Source organism: Toxorhynchites rutilus, chromosome 3 (assembly GCF_029784135.1).
Source record: "Toxorhynchites rutilus septentrionalis strain SRP chromosome 3, ASM2978413v1, whole genome shotgun sequence".
Classification (NCBI taxonomy): Eukaryota; Metazoa; Arthropoda; class Insecta; order Diptera; family Culicidae; genus Toxorhynchites; species Toxorhynchites rutilus.
In genome coordinates, this window is record NC_073746.1 from 284604447 (window position 1) to 284623225 (window position 18779).

General features: G+C 37.3%; 1 protein-coding gene across 3 annotated transcripts in view; it reads right to left on the reverse strand.

Moving 5' to 3' along the window:
- The window catches only part of LOC129777297 (neuropeptide SIFamide receptor-like), a 100577-nt gene that overhangs the window by 74066 nt on the left and 7732 nt on the right, over positions 1–18779 (reverse strand). The window contains exon 2 of one of the 3 annotated variants that reach the window (XM_055783509.1): positions 3667–3772. The exons of the other annotated variants lie outside the window; for them this stretch is intronic. The gene's annotated coding sequence lies outside the window, so the exon portion shown is untranslated. The remainder of the gene's footprint in view (positions 1–3666; positions 3773–18779) is intronic. 3 annotated transcript variants of the gene reach the window in all.

The window sequence follows — 18779 nt, forward strand, 5'->3', positions numbered from 1 at the left end:
ATCAGTAGATTCTGTAATCACTTCTCGTAAGTAACTTCATGGAAGGTGATTTTGGAGAAAATTTTCCACGAAAAATCTCAGCATTTGAAACCTTAGCCACGGATGTAAAAAATGTGAGAAGAAACATAAATAAAATAGATTTATTGCCGCAGATAACTGCACCTGTTTATAAAGAGTTTCGCCTTTGGAGTGTTATAATCCCAAGCGAAATGACACCAACAAGGCTCTTAAAAGATCGGTCTGGCCGAGATTGAGCACCAACGCCGCAATTGTACTTTTGAGAAAATCATAATGGAGGATAATATACCTCGGTCTACATTTCCCGCAAATTATAATTTGCTCCAAAGTACGATTCAATATGCCAATAATGAGGATTTTATAAGGATGTCGCTTCTATCAAAAGAAGGGAATGAAATCTTCCAGTAATCATTGTTATCGAATCGAAATCAGAGAATAATCTTCAATGGGATGACCCCCTAGCAACCACGATTTTCGTTATCAATCCTGCGTTCGCGCCGTTCGTCCACATCGTAATAAATCCGAACCGGAAACACAACCTTTATTGCCGACCGATTTAATCCGATTGATTAGGTGTCCTACGTGTATAACATTACGCTGTATTGTTATCCAAAATGCATAATTCAGAGTGCAGACTGAAAAGACACGCCCGCATTGTTAACGTAGGACTTAAAAATCATTTCATTGATTTTGATTCGGATATTATTCTAGAGAGAAACGAAAGTTGGGAATCAATTCTTTAGTAGGCAAACTAGAGGGGAATGAACTCTCTGAGCTCGGAACTTTCGGCGACTGAGCAATAATCGATTGCGGGCGCATACAATATTGGAAACGAAAATATCCTACTGATGAGGAAGAATAATCTTCAGAAGCTATCCTGTTAATTGCGATTGATTGAAAAACCACAAAACCAAATGTATTTGATCACAGTGTTACATGGAAAGAAAACATTCAAATAAACTCTTTAACATGAATATATTTTGAAAATTCCCAAAGGAACTGGCAGATTATTTTCAGTAACGATTAGATATTTCCACATTTTCCTCGATACTGGAAGCCCACCAGTGGTTAATGCCAACTCGATAACCACCTGTTAATAGCACTTGATTGAAATATATTTGGTCACAGTGTTACATGGATAGAAAACATTCAATTAAACTCTTTCACATGAATATATTTTGAAAATTCCCAAAGGAACTGGCAGATTATTTTCCAGCAATGATTAGATCTTTCCGGAACTTTCTCGATGCTGAATGGCATCCTAACGGAAAGAGTTCTGCGCGTGTATGTGTCGATCCTTCGCCGTCCACCTCCTCCAGCACGTTAGGCAACGATGTTGTCTTGTCGATGTCCTCACGAAAAATGAATGTGTCTCACCACCAGAATATCGCTTAAGTATGCTTTTTGTGTGTGATTGAATCGAGAGAAGGTGTGGTTTACGACGGCAATTTGGAAGGCAAACTAGAGGGGAATGAACTCTCTGAGCTCGGAACTTTCGGCGACTGAGCAATAATCGATTGCGGGCGCATACAATATTGGATACGGAAATATCCTACTGATGGGGAAGAATAATCTTCTGAAGCTATCCTGTCAATTGCGATTGATTGAAAAACCACAAAACCAAATGTATTTGGTCACAGTGTTACATGGATAGAAAACATTCAATTAAACTCTTTCACATGAATATATTTTGAAAATTCCCAAAGGAACTGGCAGATTATTTTCAGTAACGATTAGTTATTTCCACATTTTCCTCGATACTGGAAGCCCCACCAGTGGTTAATGCCAACTCGATAACCACCTGTTAATAGCACTTGATTGAAACATATTTGGTCACAGTGTTACATGGATAGAAAACATTCAATTAAACTCTTTCACATGAATATATTTTGAAAATTCCCAAAGGAACTGGCAGATTATTTTCAGTAACGATTAGTTATTTCCACATTTTCCTCGATACTGGAAGCCCCACCAGTGGTTAATGCCAACTCGATAACCACCTGTTAATAGCCGCGCGTGTATGTGTGTGTAGCGATGTCTTCCCAGGGAACCGTTTGTGGCATCACTCTCCTCCTGATAGATTCCCTTCTGGCCTAGGGTGCACAAACAGGCTCTTGGTGACCCCGTTCATTCGCGCTTTCATGATAAATAAAGAGCTTCACCGCAACAGCGACAACATGCTCCAATCGCTGTTCAATTAGAACTGAGTGGATTTCCGAGCGCCGCTCGCTTATATACCGATTGGTGATTTCAATAGCCTGTTTTGAAAGCAATTTTAAGACTATTGAAACAAGTTTTTGGATCAAAAAGTAACAAGTATATAACGCGTAGACATTTTATCTTTCGAATGAAGTGTTTATCATACCATTTCGTTCAGTTGTTTAGGAGCTATTAACGCTCAAAATCTCGGTCTCCGGCGTAACGCTTTCGTTTTCGAAACTTTGATTTTACACCCCGGTATAGAAATGAAAGACGTAGTCCTACGTCAAAACCGTTGCTACAGAAATAGCAATACAAACAAAGCAAACAAAGCGACGTTAACACACATGGTAGGTACGAACGCTTGCAGACTTCAGAATAGTGATTCACTCACATATATGACGAAGAATAACCGAATTTGCAGGAACTTTTCTCGCGGCACCAGCACCGCGAGTCCGTATCAAACAACGACTCGCGTCGACGAAATTTCCAGATCGCGTTGTCGACAGTATTGTGATCCATTGTGATATTGCCTTGGGTTGATGTCACACACAGCGGTTTTGCCCTACGCGAAGTTGTAAGCAAAATCGCAAAAAGTAGTAAGAATGAGGATGTCATACACAGCTGAATGATTTCGAACACGATTTCAGTTCCGAGGTGGAATCTCGATGAAATGATGCACCGTGTCATATTATTGCATCTCACGCACACATCGTTGTTGCTTTCATGCGTTATTAAGAGTAGATTGAAGCGGCTGAGTGTTGTGTTTCGACGTAGGACGACATCTTCCATTTCTGTATTGGGCTTGTAACTTTGTTCGGTTGATGCATGTCGTCGGCTGGAAAGTAACTTCTATACATATTGACATTTCCCTGGTCAACCCTAGTTGGTATTTTGCAAAACGAGCAAAGTTTTGACGCAGGCCCACGTAAAGGTGCCAAATCAGAAAACAGGTCACGTTTCTATGGTATAGTTTCAACGTCAGTAAATATTTTTCTGATTGTCTGTTTAATGTCACGCAAAACCTTAGGATGACACATTCTTTGCGATGATGCAATTCCATATCCAAGTAATCAGTAAGCACTAATCAACAGCTCTGGATCAACACTAGAGCCGCATATAAATCATTGACTGAATGCTTGCTATGCTTTATATGCTAACATAGGGCGGATATAATGCTGAAAATATGAGATCTATAGCTCCTAAAATTCTACAGTTACTGTTTTTAACAAGCATTACTAGTGGTTATATAGGGTGGCATAGGAACGTCAAATAGTTTTGCTTCTGTGTATTAAGCAAAGAAATGAACAATCGATCGAGTCTGTATTCGACAGTAAATAATATTCTTGTGTACATTTCATAACACATAGCGTCTTTGAAACCCTTAATCGATGTTAATGTTTAAAATGGTTGTTTATTATTTGGATGCAAATTTAATATAAAAATTACCTGATAAGACTATAAACAAAGTAGGGTAGGGCGGGGCTAGTTGATCATAGGGGTAAGTTGGTCAGTGACGATATCTTGGAATCTGAGCGTCCAATAAATTAGCGTACTATGGATGAAAAATGAAAAATGAAATGAAAAATGAATTGCTGATACAATAAAATAAGCAAATTGGAAAAAACTTTTTATTAAGTAAGTTAAAAAATACGGAAATTGTTCCGATTTTGCCAAAAATCATTCACGGTTTGCGCGTTATAAAATATGTTCTGAAACTGGTTAATAACCATGAAAAAAATTGGCTCAAACGTAAAACAAAGGTTTATTGTACGTATTAGATTTGAGTGTTAATGGAAAACGATTTTAATATTTTTTTCATTGAATTTTCTTGAATATTCTTTTTCATATATAGAGAGGCTAGTTGGTCACAAAAATTGCTCGTTTGAGAGCAACGCATATAAAATTTTCAGGTATGCCGTGTTTCATTAAGCAAGCTATAAATAAATATATAAAGCATATGTTTTACTGCTAAACCCAGTGTATTTGAAACGAGACAACCACCACACAAACCACTTGCAATATAATTATCATATTTATATTTTTTGCTGTAAAATTTTCATTAAATATAATAAATGCTACCATTGAATATCAGAACTCAGAATAATGCATTGAGTAATGTAGTATACCTGGAGGCTGTTTCTATATACTTTAGGGCGAGCGGTACAAATGTCATCAAAACAAATGCAAGCAAGAATTCAAGCGGTTATGCGTCGCAGGGATGCCAGGTGATTTTTTTAAAGTCTTGACATGGTACGAGAAAATGTCTTCACCATAATATCGGAGGAAAGTTCTTCACACAAAAACGGAACTGTGATAACTCTATTTGTTTATTTCAACATTGAAATTTTGGTTGTAACTCAAACTATATACATGAAACTAATTGTAGAAAAGGTATGTAACCGGAAAACCTTCGATTTGTGAAGTGATCGTTTGAAATATCTAGGTTAATCTATTGTATAGTAGGGCCAAAATAATAGAAATTCAATATCAGAATCATTCGAATTTTCGAGCGCAAATGAACTAATGTCTTCTAGAGACAATATGTATTCAGACTGCTTCGTTCGCTGAGACTAAAGCCCTACTTTTTTGACGATATTTTCGGCCAATAGTTAGAATTTCATGGAAATAATCTTTTTAAAATCCACGTACGCTATCATACTGAAATGTATTCACATATTTCATAATGTCTTCAAAACGTCTTTACAAAATCAAATGTCTTTAAAATGAAGACATGTTCTCAAGCCTGGCATCTCTGGACCGCCACAAAGTGGAAGAGAGACGAAATTGCTAGATAAGATTGCCTGACTAATTTTCAACAACGATGATAATTTGAAATTTTCGATAATTTTTTTTTACTTGTTACATGATATTAGTTAACTGTTTTTTTTATTTAATTAATTAATTTATAATGAAGGAAACTTCTAATGGAAAAACGTTTATTATTTGTTCAAAAAAAACATGCCTATTATTGACCAACTTACCCCGTGTGTGGGTTTAGTTGGTCAATTTATTCTGAAATATAAAGACGTTAAATAAAAGAAAAATGTCAAATAATTGATTCTCTGGTCACCGAAAGGGTAAAAGGTAAGCTTCATTGTGGTACATAACATTCTAACACAAAACTTCGTACTACAAACTTATAGCCAAATTTATACAAAAATGACCAACCAGCCCCGCCCTACCCTACTCTGCAACATCTGTTTTTCTCGTGCCACTTGATACCGATGAATAAGTTTAAAATAGTATCAATTTAATCACCGGTACCCGCTTTGTCGTAATCTTTATAAGCGTTATATGGCAACACTAAATACGCATATGAAAGTGCCTTTAATTCGGTTTTTCATTAACAGTTATACTGTCGTTCTACGCATGTTACTTTTTGGCAATATTCACTTTTCTTCACGATAATCTTTCGGAAGAACACGAAAAAAATTATTGTTTGTTCCCAATATTAAAAAAAGCAACATCAAGTTCAATTGTCCCATGTTGATATTCTAGGCATAACTGTCAAACCATTAATTTTTAAGCCTGTAATCAAGTTTGATCGATTGAAGTGAGGGGATCTTTTCATATTTCATTAAACAACAGCTTACTGCTTATAAAAAAATCCCTATGTATTGGTAAACTGAAACGCTTAAAGCTGCTGGTAGACAAATATGGTAGAAAACTTACATTCCGTTTCTCTCAGTTGCTGATTTTGGAACATGGGACAACTATGCGTAGAACAGCAGTATATGCAAGACTAATGTTAATAGCAGGCTTTCAAGCTCACATGATAGGGTCACTTGAGCAGGCAACAGCGAGTAATTAATTCGCTTGAGATGATAATCAGAGTGAAAGATGATTACTGCTTGGAGTGTTGAAAGAGATTGACGGTTTGTTACAGCAAATTCCACGTATGCGCTTCCCATTCCATTTATATTTGGGCATGATAATGCGCGGTGCTTATGTACGATTGACTCGTAATTGTTTTGATTTTGTTACTCGCCACTACATTCGCCGTTCGTTATTGACGGATTCGTTTAGAAATCAAATGAAAATTGGGAATACTCCCATTGCACAATCCATTTTTCGACATTCCATTTTTTCTAATTCCGAATTTATATTCTACATTCGTTACAAAGACACCAAGTATTGTTCGTCAAAACACATCTTTTGAGTTTTGTCAACAACTCTTAATTTTTTTGCTATCGTTTTTAACCTGAGATGCTAGGATTAGTCTTGATTTCTAGATAATGTTAAACCGTAGTTCGTGATTAACGGATCTATATCGATACTCCGTTGGCACTTTGACGTAAGGGAAATCGTATAGTTTTTTGTACTTTCCGCACTATACTCTTCGGTAGCGTCTTAGAATATTAACAACTATTCACAAGTGACAAATATAATTTTCAGTGTAAGTTGATTTTTTTTTAGCTTGAAACTCACTGCATTCACTGTTATGGAGACAATAACAATAGTGCCCATTCTGTTCATATCGCTAATGCATGAACAAATTTGCTGTATTGAATGAACACGACATTGAGTGAGGTTTAAAACTTTGTGGTTATTTATACTTTGAATGTCAAAGGCACCAGATCACATCACAATCACGATCACAATCACGATCACAATCGATTTGAATATCGTTCCTGGCAGTGAGTTTGAGTTTAAGTCAAAACATTTTAAAAAATGAGTCAGGATTTTTACTTGATGTTATTAGAGTACTTAAAAACGTAGTACTGAACTTTACATAACGATTATTATAGAAATTTCCTTATATTTCCAACAAAACAAATAATTATAATATGAAATTATTATATACATTATATACAATTTCCAATCAGGAGTTTGACAACACTTGCAAAAGAATGTGTTACACCATGACGTAGAGTACATATTTAACACGTTGAGCCTCGAATTGTGCTTGCTACGCTTTCCATTCAGCTCACATCAAGATTAAACACTGTCCCACCATTAAAAATTAATGATGGGACAATGTTGTTGAAAATAACAACTTTAATAAAACTATTGATGGGCAATCAGTGGAGAGGGCGTCATCAATAAAATATCTTGGTGTTATTTAAGATGAAACACTACACTTTAATGAACACATAAACTACACAATAAAGCAGCTCAAAAATACGGAGTGCTTTGTAGAATAAATCGATTTCTGACCTTTGAAAGTAAAATCAAGATCTACAAAGCATTGATTGCTCCGCATTTTGATAATTGTGCATTCGTTTTGTTCCTTACAAACAAGAGACAAATGCAACGAATGCAAATGCTACAAAACAAAGCCATGCGCTTGATATTAAAATGTAATCGGCGAACTTCACGTAGATTTATGTTAGAATGCCTACAATGGATGTCAATCGGTCAGGGAATAAAATATTGCACGCTTACGTTTATATTTAAAATGACGAATGGAATGACATCGAATTATTTACAGAATACTATAACATATGGAAGAGATATACACCAATACAATACCAGGCAAGCAAGTGACCTCAGAACTATGAACTTCCGGATGTCTTGCACCCAAAACTTAATTTTTTATAAAGGGTAGCGATTGTATAATGCACTGCCCCGTGAAGCAAAAATAACAACAAACCTTAGAATATTCCGAAACATTTGTAAGGAGTATTTAAAGAATGATTTTGAATTGTGACCTGTTCGATAGTCAGTGTTAGTGTGTAAATTGACGAAGTGATGACAGATAGAATCTTACTTTTGTATTTGTTTGTGCATGTGTTTTTGTTTTGTTTTGTCTGACTAAAATAATGATGGTATTTAGTTTCATTTTAGTTTTTTTTTTTAGTTATTAGTTAATTTGAAAATATTGTGAAGTCTACAAAAGTTTGAGCATCGCGCGCGTTGACGGACATAGAAAATTGAGATTGAACAAATGCAAATAAAAATTAATTTCCAAGAGTAATGAACTTCATTCAGAAGGGTCCAATGTGAAAATTGGAATGAAGCTGGGGATAGCCAAACCTGAATACTCGTAAACTCATCTGTGTAGTAGAAGGTTACAACGAGATTTATCAAGGTTGTGGCAGATCTGATTGCAGATTCCGATAAACACGTTTGTCCCTTAGTTATGTAGATCCTGAAGCGTTAGTAAAACTCATTTGAAGGGTCTAATGAAGAAGATGGGATGATGCTGGGGATAGCCCAACCGGAATACCCGTAAACTTATCTGTTAAGTAGATGGTTATAACGAGATTTGTCTGGGTTGTGGCAGATCTGATTGCGAGTTCCAGTATACAGTAAAGTAAGAAGACTCTTGTAAATTCAGCTGGAAGACTCTTGTAAATTCACGGCTGATACGGACATAGGTATTGGGTTCAATTCTCGATCGGTCAAGAATTTTTTCGGGTTGGAAATTTTCTTGGCATGCCTTGGGTTTGCTCAGTTGTCTGAATTTGATAACGATCGCATTAGCAGACCGTCATCGGGAATCTAGTAAAGCGGGAAGACTCTTGTAGATTCACGGCTGATAAGGAGAGGTATTGGGTTCAATTCCCGATCGGTCAAGAATTTTATCGGGTTGGAAATTTTCTTGACATGCCATGGAGGAAATGCGCTCACGCAATGCCTTAAAATGTTCATTCGGTAAAATGTCTATGTCTGTGACAAAACCAGTCCGTTTTTTTTATTATCTTGCTTACTGGTGCAGTTTGATGCTATAAATGAAAATTCTTACATTTAATTATCTTTAAGATAACTCGTCCAGCTCAAACCTTTGTAGGGGAATGAGGTGGGACCATCATTATATCAAGAGCGTTTGCGCAATATCAGTCCCCGCTCCCAAAGATGTTTAATGTATAAAAAGAAAATAGTCAGAAACTCGACTGGAAAGTAGTCACATATCGTAAAACATCCGAAAACTTTTTTTTTTTATATTTCCTAATTTTTCAGTTGCCTGTCCAAGTGATCAATGTTTTTGTAACAAAATCAACGTGTTAATTTGAAAAAGATGACTTTAGTTCATAATTTTTATTTTAGAAATTTGTTTTTTCCACCTGCAAATACATCATCATTTTCACCCCACAAATCGAACACACGAAAACCAATGCCGTTAACGCGAAAAACATTGAAATTCGATATTGATGTCTTCAAAAATCAAGATCAGTAGTGGGTGTAAAAATAAACTTTTCATATTTTCTTATTCATTGGTCTGAAAATCTGGGTCATTTAACACGTTAAGCCCAGCGTCGTCGACGGCCTAGGGGTCGACGTTGAGCTTTTTGGTAGAAAAGTGCTGACGAAATGGGACTGACAGTTACAAAATAATGCAATGAAAATATATACGGTTAGTTTTTGGATGTTTTACAAAATGTGGCTACTTTCTAGTCGAATTGCTGACTATTTTCTGTCTATATAATAAGTATCTTTGGGAACTGAGACCGACACTGATATTGTGCAAATGCTGTTGATGCGCGCTGAATGGAAAACACAGCAGAAATAATCGGGGATTAACGTGTTAAGCGTATCGAGAATAATTTTTTCGAACACTACTTTTCTTCAAATTCAACAATAATGGTAGTTCGAAGCCCCGTCAAACGCAAAAAGGACTGTCGTTCCTAAATCATCTAAACTTATTTTTCGGATAAACACGCTAGTTTCATTAATTTTGCTCCTGAATGATTTGCGAAATCTTCCGGAATTCCTTTCTTCAAAATGAAGCAATCCATAGGGAGCAATAAGAAAATTCGCAATAAAGTTATCATGGCATGACTGTGTGTTATCGAAATTGGAAAGGTGAAACAAAAATAGGTTGAAAAATTGTTAACGTGAGGTGTACAAGTAATACGAAAAAGTATTCTTTTCTCATCGAATCTGATAAATTTTTCTCTATCTAGTCTGACGTCTCAATTGATTGATTGAATCCGTTGTACATACTTTACTACATCTAGTCTGTCTTCACAATTTATGTGCTTCAAACCATCGAGGACGAACACACGAAGATGATGGCAATGGATATGAAGACCTGTGCAGAAATTGACGATTCTAGAAAATAGTAGGGGAAGTGGGGGTAAGGAATACTGTAGCTTAACTTATAGTTGTTCAAGATAGCAAACAGTTTTTTTTTACAAAAATTGAATATAGTAATAGAAATTTTTCATCATAAGAAAAAAGTTAAACATAAAAAAAAATTAGCATGGGGTCAAGTGAACAAATACACTTATCATACTCATTGGAATAGATGTATGCGTTGTTTATAAATATATAGGGCCTATTCTCTCATAGCCGTAATAAAAATTCCCTCATGCGAACAAAAACGTAGTAAAAAACACAATACGCTTCGCATGTGGTTTGGTTTTGTTTGGGGTGGCATGTTTTTCCAGGGTCAAAGCCACCAAATCAACCTCTTCAAGAGGTTGTGAAAAGGTCTATCAGCTCCAGTAAACTCTTCAAACAAACTTCCCCTACTTTCTTTTATAATTCGTTTGTTTTTACAGGCTCAGTTACATAAGTTTAACACGTTAAGCCACGATTTTTTCTTGCTTTTTCCATTCAGCGCGCATCAAAAGCGTTTGCACAATATCATTGTCGGTCCCAGTTCCCGAAAATACTTATTGTATAAATAGAAAAGAATCAACAATTCGACTAGAAAGTAGTCACATTTTGTAAAACATCCGAAAACAAACCATATATATTTTTATTTTATAATTCTGTAACTGTCAGTCCCAGTCAGTCAGCACTTTCCTACCAAAACAGTCGAGTCGAAAATATGAGCATGGTTTGTCCACTTTTTTGAATGCTCTAATTCAGCACACCTTTGTCAAATCAGGTATTCGAATGTTTCGAAGCATACAAATAAAATTGTCTTTTTCATGATTTACAGTAGTTTTACAATATACTAGCTAACCCGGCAAACTTCGTCCCGCCCATTTACTTGATTAATTCTCGAGTAATGCAGAAATTTGTGTTTTATTTGTATGGCAGCCACCCCTAAGAGAGGGGGGAGGGGTATCTGACCACCATAGAAACATTCATTGCACCCTAAAGTTTCCATATGCCTAATTTGGTTTGCTTCATTAATTCTCGGGTAATGCAAAAATTTGTGTTTCAATTGTACGGCAGCCCCCTCTAAGAGAGGGGGAAGGAGTATCTTAACACCATAGAAACATTTATTGCATCCTAAAACCTCCACATGCCAAATTTGGTTTCATTTGCTTGATTAATTCTCGAGTAATGCAGAAATTTGTGTTTCATTTGTATGGCAGCCCCCCCTTTGATTGGGGGAAGGACTGTCTAACCATCATAGAAACATTTATTGCACCCTAAAACTTTCACATGCCAACTTTGGTTTCGTTTGCTTGGTTAATTTCCGAGTAATGCAGAAATTTGTGTTTCATTTGTATGGCAGCCCCCCCTTAGAGAGGGGGAGGGGTCTCAAAATATTACGAAAACCTTCCCTGGCCCCACAAACCCCTACATACCAATTTTCATGTTGATCGGTTCAGTAGTTTCCGAGTCTATAAGAATCAGACAGACAGACAGACATCACTCCATTTTTATATATATAGAAGATAGATAGATTTTTACGGAATCACATGTTTTAAAGGATTATAAAAAATACACCATCTCTTTGTGTCAATGCGCCCCTCATTCGATCTAACTTTTATTCGATCACCAGATGATTCCTTCATATTCACATATTCAGACCTTTTCTGGATTATAACACTTACAAATATTGTGAACATCATTGTTGCACATATGATAAATGCAACATCTACTTGAGAATTCGAATGTTTTCATTCAAAAATTGTGATTTCTATAACCGGACAAACCATGATCATTTTTTGGGCAAACCATGATAATAATTCCTCTTTGAGGAAAATCGTTAAAAAACATAAACATTTGAATAATTTCAACGCCTCATGGTAGTATGGTAGTATTGGTAGTATTAGCTAGAGACTTGGGGCTTTTCAACAAACCCAAACTCATATCGATTATATGTGATTTTCATGGATAAAAATCGATTTGCATTTACTAGTTGCGTAAAACACCCCAAATCGGACAAACCAAGATCATTTACCCTATTTACATTTCAACATATTCTACTGTTTATAGCTTTGGGACAAATTACTCGCAAAGGAAAATAATAAGAATAAGAATATAGGGACAATTACACACGAAGATCGATAGCTTGAAGGAAAACAAATATTTGGAACATTTAATCAAGGTCTAACCGAGCCATAAACTTCCCTTACTATTATAATTTTTGAATTGTTTATGTTAGAATAATCTAGTTGATATCAAAGTGTAATATAACTAAATTTAACTTCCTTGTTTTATGTTTTCATGCTATGCGATGGTATATGGATGATTAAACTGGAGTAAAAAAAATTGTGTGTCATCGAATGTTTGACATCAATAAAATATTCACTACGTGATAGCTTGCACGGCTCTGCTCCTTTCAGGTTACTTTCTAATGTTGTTATTAGTTGTTCGAAAGTTCGTAAACTGTCTGCGTAAACACGACATTTTTTGTAGCCAGCGACGTACAATCACACGACCTCGAAGGCCAAACACCAATTCGCGGAAATTCGTGTCCTGGAAACTGGTAAGCCAAAGTAAACGCAGAGCGCGAAACGTGACCACGACAGAATCGCTACATTTATAAAAATGATTAACAAGTGTTATACTGTGTTTGGTTATCAAATAATGATTTGAATGGCAACTCTGAAATGCCTTAAGTTCTTTCAATGTAATGCTCCATTGCGTATCGAGCATATACAACTAACACCCCATGAAACATACAAATTGATAATACAGAACATCACAAAAACTTTACATATCAACTGAAGTAGTTTTTTTTGTACATTATGTTTAATTGTGTCAGTTGATTATCTCAAACAATAAAGGCGCCAGCGACAAGTGTAAAGTTTCTTTTCTAAAGGTGCAGCCGTTCTTATTTTCCTCGAACTTATTATTGCCATGCATGTCAGGACTTCGAAGGAGGCAAAAACATATGCTCGCTCCACTTCATATCAGCATTCCACCAGAACAACATAATCTCAACATCGAATTTCAATTATCTGCTCTTCTCGGCCTTCTTAGACACACCTTCTCCGCATAAATTTCACGCAGTCCTGCCCACCTGTTGTCATCTGAAGCACCTATTACAAAATGTAACCACATGGCTGAACGGTATAAGCGACAATTTGAATAATCAAGAACAAAGATGTTAATCTGTTGCTTTCTCCGATTCTCGGTGAAGCACCTCTGATCTTTGTGTAAGAGAGTTTTCCGATCCGGTAGCCACGGAATGCCGATGCACGATGTGCCGCAAACATTCCACGTTACTAGTCGGGTGTCAGCATAGCCAGACCCTTTTTCATTTTCATGCAGAAATGTGTTCGAAGGTACGGTCAAAACACTCCACTATATGTCGGTATTTTCCTCCAATAATGATTATCATAACACGTACAATTTTCCTCCCGGGAGGCTGTGGAGAATTTCGGCAACCGGTACATAAGATAGTATATTTTGTCTTGAACGTTTCGGTAAAACAGTGAAATTTCTTGTCATAAAAAACTTCGCATCACAGGTACGGAAATGGACGGAGCATGCCTTCTGCAAAAGCCTCCACTTGATTAAGGTGTCAATCAACCACATGACCTTGGATGCTGCAGCCAAGCATAGATTTTGTTTTGCGTACTTCTATGTTAACACAGAAAAGCAAAGAGCAAGGCTCTATTATCTCGTCTTCGTGGAATTTGACGAATTTGTGGGCGAGTGGTTGCTAAGCTGTTGATGGACCGGCAAATCGAGTTTTCGTTTTCTACGAGTACTTTTTTGTGCTCTTGCCTAACTCGTGATGCTTCCCGTTTTGTGATTACTGATTGGCATTTGTCAAAGGCTCATGCTGTGGGATCGTGAATCTCAGAAAGCATTCTTTTTGGGTGTCTTTTCCATCAAACAGATATCTATTTTTCGCGGTTAGATGGTCATTTCCTGTAATCCATCCTGGACGTATCCCTTTGGACTTGCTTGTACATCGTTGAGGCGGTGAGCGATTTTCTTCTGGGGTGGAAGAAGGAGGTGCGGAATAAATCACTCATATAGTCACTCATAGATATCTGTTCATACATTCTTCCTTTTTCATTGTATGCTAATGGAAGACAAATGTTTAGCTTACAGGCTCACAAGTTATTTTTGCAACTGGATTATGGTTTCATTATTTGTTGAACAAAATTAAAAAGGTGAAATGATATCGATCGGGGTAATACAGGAAACTATTCAATACGCTACGGGTATTCTTTAAAAGGTGTAACATTTTTAAATTCAATGCCATTTTTTGGATTCTAAAATGTTAAACGTGCATTTCAAATTCAAGCCACTCATTGAATAGAAATTCTTCCGTTGCAAATTACTGAGTATACTACATGGGCTGAAAAGTCCCGGGATTTTTAATGAAAACAATAGTTTTTGGACAAAGCTGTATTTATTCCTCAACATAGTTTCCTTTGAGGACAATACTCTTGGTATAGCGAGTTTCCAACGTTTCGACTCTCTTTCTATAGTACGAAACGTCTAATTCTTCGAAATATGCCTCAGTGCCACTCTGCAGAATGCCTATTGGGCTCAGGAGCGTGGTAATGGATCCACGTTTCATCCATTGTCACGAAACGCCGAAAGAAGTCCACTCGATTACGCTTCAACAACGCCAAACCGGCTGTTGAATCATCAACGCGCCGCTGTTTTTGGTCGACGGTCAGCAAACGCGGCACCCGTCCCGTGGATAGCTTTTTCATGTCCAAAACGTCGTGCAAAATGTATTCCACTCTTTCTTTTGGAATGCCTACGGGCTCTACTAACTCGCGTAACTTCACTTTACGATCCTAGGCCTTCCAGAGCGAGGTGCATCTGCAGTGCTTGTACGGCCCATTTTAAATTCACTAAACCACCGATAAACTGTTGCTCTCAAAGGAGCAGAAGTGGAAAAACATTTCGCACTGATTGTTTAGAAGTTTTTCCCATTAAAAAACAATGTTTTTTTTCATTTTCTATACGAATGCTCAGGTAGTAACACTTAACACGGTGAGTACCACGCGGTTTTATAGCGACTTTCCCGTCGGGCAGCGCGCGCCGATTTCGTGTACAGCAAATGCGAAGCGCAATATTGGCAAATTAGAATTTACTCGATGGAAATGTTTATTTAAATGTGGCGTAAAAATCTACAATCTACAGTTTTAAATTTTGTAATGTGAGTTTAAAGAAGGTTTATCTTTCCATGAATTACAATGTTATAAGTTACAATCATCTGTTTTAAGTCAAATATGCGCCGTTTTGTTCGATGACTTGTTCCCAACGAGATGCCAACTTCATAATACCCCTGTTATAGAAGATCGCTTCTTTATTGGCAAAAAACTCGGATAGCCAATTTTCACAGGCCTCTTTTGTGGCTAACTTCGTTCGCCATGGACAAAAACAGGTGGTAGTCACTTGGTGCAAGGTCCGGACTATACGGCGGATGCAAAAGAACCTCCCATCCGAGCTCCCGGAGCTTCTGGCGCGTCACCAAAGAAGTGTGTGGCCTGGCGTTGTCCTGATGGAAGACAATGCGGCCTCTGTTTATCAAAGATGGCCTCTTCTTCATGAGTGCTACCTTCAAGCGGTCCAGTTGTTGGCAGTACAGGTCCGAATTGAGCGTTTGGCCATAGGGAAGCAGCTCATAATAGATTATTCCTTGACAATCCCACCAAACACACAGCAGAACCTTCCTGGCCGTTAATGAGGGCTTGGCCACCGTCTGAGCCGCTTCAGCGGGCTTCGACCATGACCGTTTGCGCTTCACGTTGTCGTAAGTGACCCACTTTTCATCACCAGTCACCATCCGCTTCAGAAACGGGTCGGCAGCGATTCACATGCGTCGATACGGTCAAAGATGTTTTTTTGCGTCAACGTGATGCTACGGCTGCTACTATGCCGGTCTTTCTCGGCTAATTCAGCGATTTTGTCGCAATTTTCGACGACAGGCCTTCCGGAGCGTGGCGCATCTTCGACGACCTCTACACCAGAACGAAAACGTTGAAACCATCGTTGTGCGGGGGAAATGGAAACTGTATCGGGTCCATAAACTGCACAAATTTTATTGGCAGCTTGAGATGCATTTTTGCCTTTGTCATAGTAGTAATGTAAAATATGTCGGATTTTCTCTTTATTTTGTTCCATATTTGCGACACTATAACTCACGAACGACTTAACCAAACAAAACACTGTCAAGGACTATGTTATAGCGCACAAAAATACCTTTCCAACAAGCTATAGTATGACTCGATACAATGAATACAACTAGAACTACGCGCTTACAACGACACCTCGCGGAAATACCGCAGGACTTTTTTGACAGCCTAATATGTTATTTGATTTCTCCATTCATTAGAGAAATATTTTATCCTGTCAGTCACCGGTGACTGACACGACCTGAACGGAAAGCTCGGTGTCAGTCACCGATGACTGACATGGCACTCAACGTGTTAATAAAAATCATTAAAATTTTCTGGAAAAAAGTCAATTTTTACCTTTATTATCACATTTTATACTGTCAGTCACCGGTGTCAGTCACGACTTGAACGGAAAGCTCGGTGTCAGTCACCGATGACTGACATAGCACTAAACGTGTTAATAAAAATCATTAAAGTTTTCTGGAAAAGGAATATATTTTTACCTTTATTATAATATTTCATACTGTCAGTCACCGGTGACTGACACGGCCTGAAAGGAAAGCTCGGTGTCGGTCACGATTGTGTCACATTTACCCGAAACCCACTCACCCGAAAGACATGCGCCCGAATTCCACTTACCTGAATGTAACAAATACCCGAATGCGACTGCTACCCGAATGTAACATCTACCCGAATGTAACATCTACCCGAATTGACACTGACCCGAACGCGACGTTTACCCGAATGCTACAGTTACCATAATGTAACAGTTACCCGAATGTAACGTCTACCCGAATGCGACAGTTACCCGAATGTAACATCTACCCGAATGCGAGACTTACCCGAAAAAAGGATATATTCGAATAATACGCAAATTTTATTACTAGGAAGTATTTGTATATTTAATTCTGATTTCTGATTTCTGATGATCATATTTGTCTTGTACGTTCATTCCCATCCAAAAAGTTTGTATTTTTCGTGGTAGTGCAATTTGAGAAATAGCGGCGTTGGATAAAATCCTTTTCAAAATAATAAAAAGTAAGAGAATGCAGTTTTTGTAACGTATTATGAAATTTATCTATTCATATGGCTGACGCAGCTCGTTCAGCCCGTTCAAAGAAAGCTGACAATGTTGGTACATACGTATTACGGCACAGAAGTGCAATTTTAAATGTGAATTAATTTTTTCGTAATTAAATTTATTCTGAGATCACTGTAATGGGCGCGAAGACCCCTATCTAACGAGGATGAGGAACCGAGGTGGCCTCAAGCCGACAAGGTGATGCAATCTGAGTTGGCCACCGACCGTAATGCACCAGGTAAACGTATGCCTAACTAAAGGATCGTATCATATGTTTCAAACAAACCGGGCAATCGGTGAAACACAGGTTTGCTTGCGAAAGGCCGCCGATTCCGGGTCGGCGGCCGACTTGGATTGCGTCAACTCGGCGGCTTGGTGCCGCCTCGGTTCCTTATCCTCGTTAAATGGGGACTTCACCCCCGTTACGTTGACCTCAGAATAAATTTCATCACGAAATAATAAATTCATGATTAAAATTGTGCTGCGGGTCTAAGTATCATTTTTTGATCAATTCTTTTCACATAGTCATGGCATTTATGCATTATATTTTTTATGTTATCCTTTTCACTGCAGTTCAGTCTCGGAGAAATACATCAGCAGGTATGGCGCGTTATGTGCATGTCGGTCGTTGTGTTGCGCCAGACAAGTGACTAGTGAGTAAAGTAGTACCCGGAGTTTTGAGACAATTCTTAGGATACAAAAGTAATAATTGCAAATGAAATTAAAAATATTCATTTATCATTTATTTTAAATAGCTTAAAAAGCATAGTATTGAGCTCAACTTAGGAATTTTATCAATTATATCAATTAAAGAAACAATTTAATAATTACTTTCTGTATGATATATCTTAAAACATGGGTCAACGCATAAACCTACATCACATTCTTTACATTCGTATCTTCTTTCTCGACGAATGTTATGTTTGCTACATACTATTGTGAAGAAGCGAAAGACTGGCGAGAGCGTATATATACGCCTTTAGTAGTGAAAAGGTTAAAATTACCTGCTTAAGTTTCGAAATATTCCATTACCCATAACTAATTTTTAAAAATGACACCGCGAAGTCTTCAAAATCATTTTAATTTTTCCTCATTACAATTTTTCATTTCACTTCGTATTTTTATTACTTTTTCGTGTTGTTTTGATTTAATCTAATTTATCATTTTTTATCAATCAATTTATCTAATTTTCTAATTTATCTAATTTATCAAGATATGAAACTCATATCTGATTTGTCCGAATCTTTCCTTCTCATTCGGGTAAACATTCCATTTGGGTAAATGTTGCATTCGGTAAATATCCATTCGGGTAT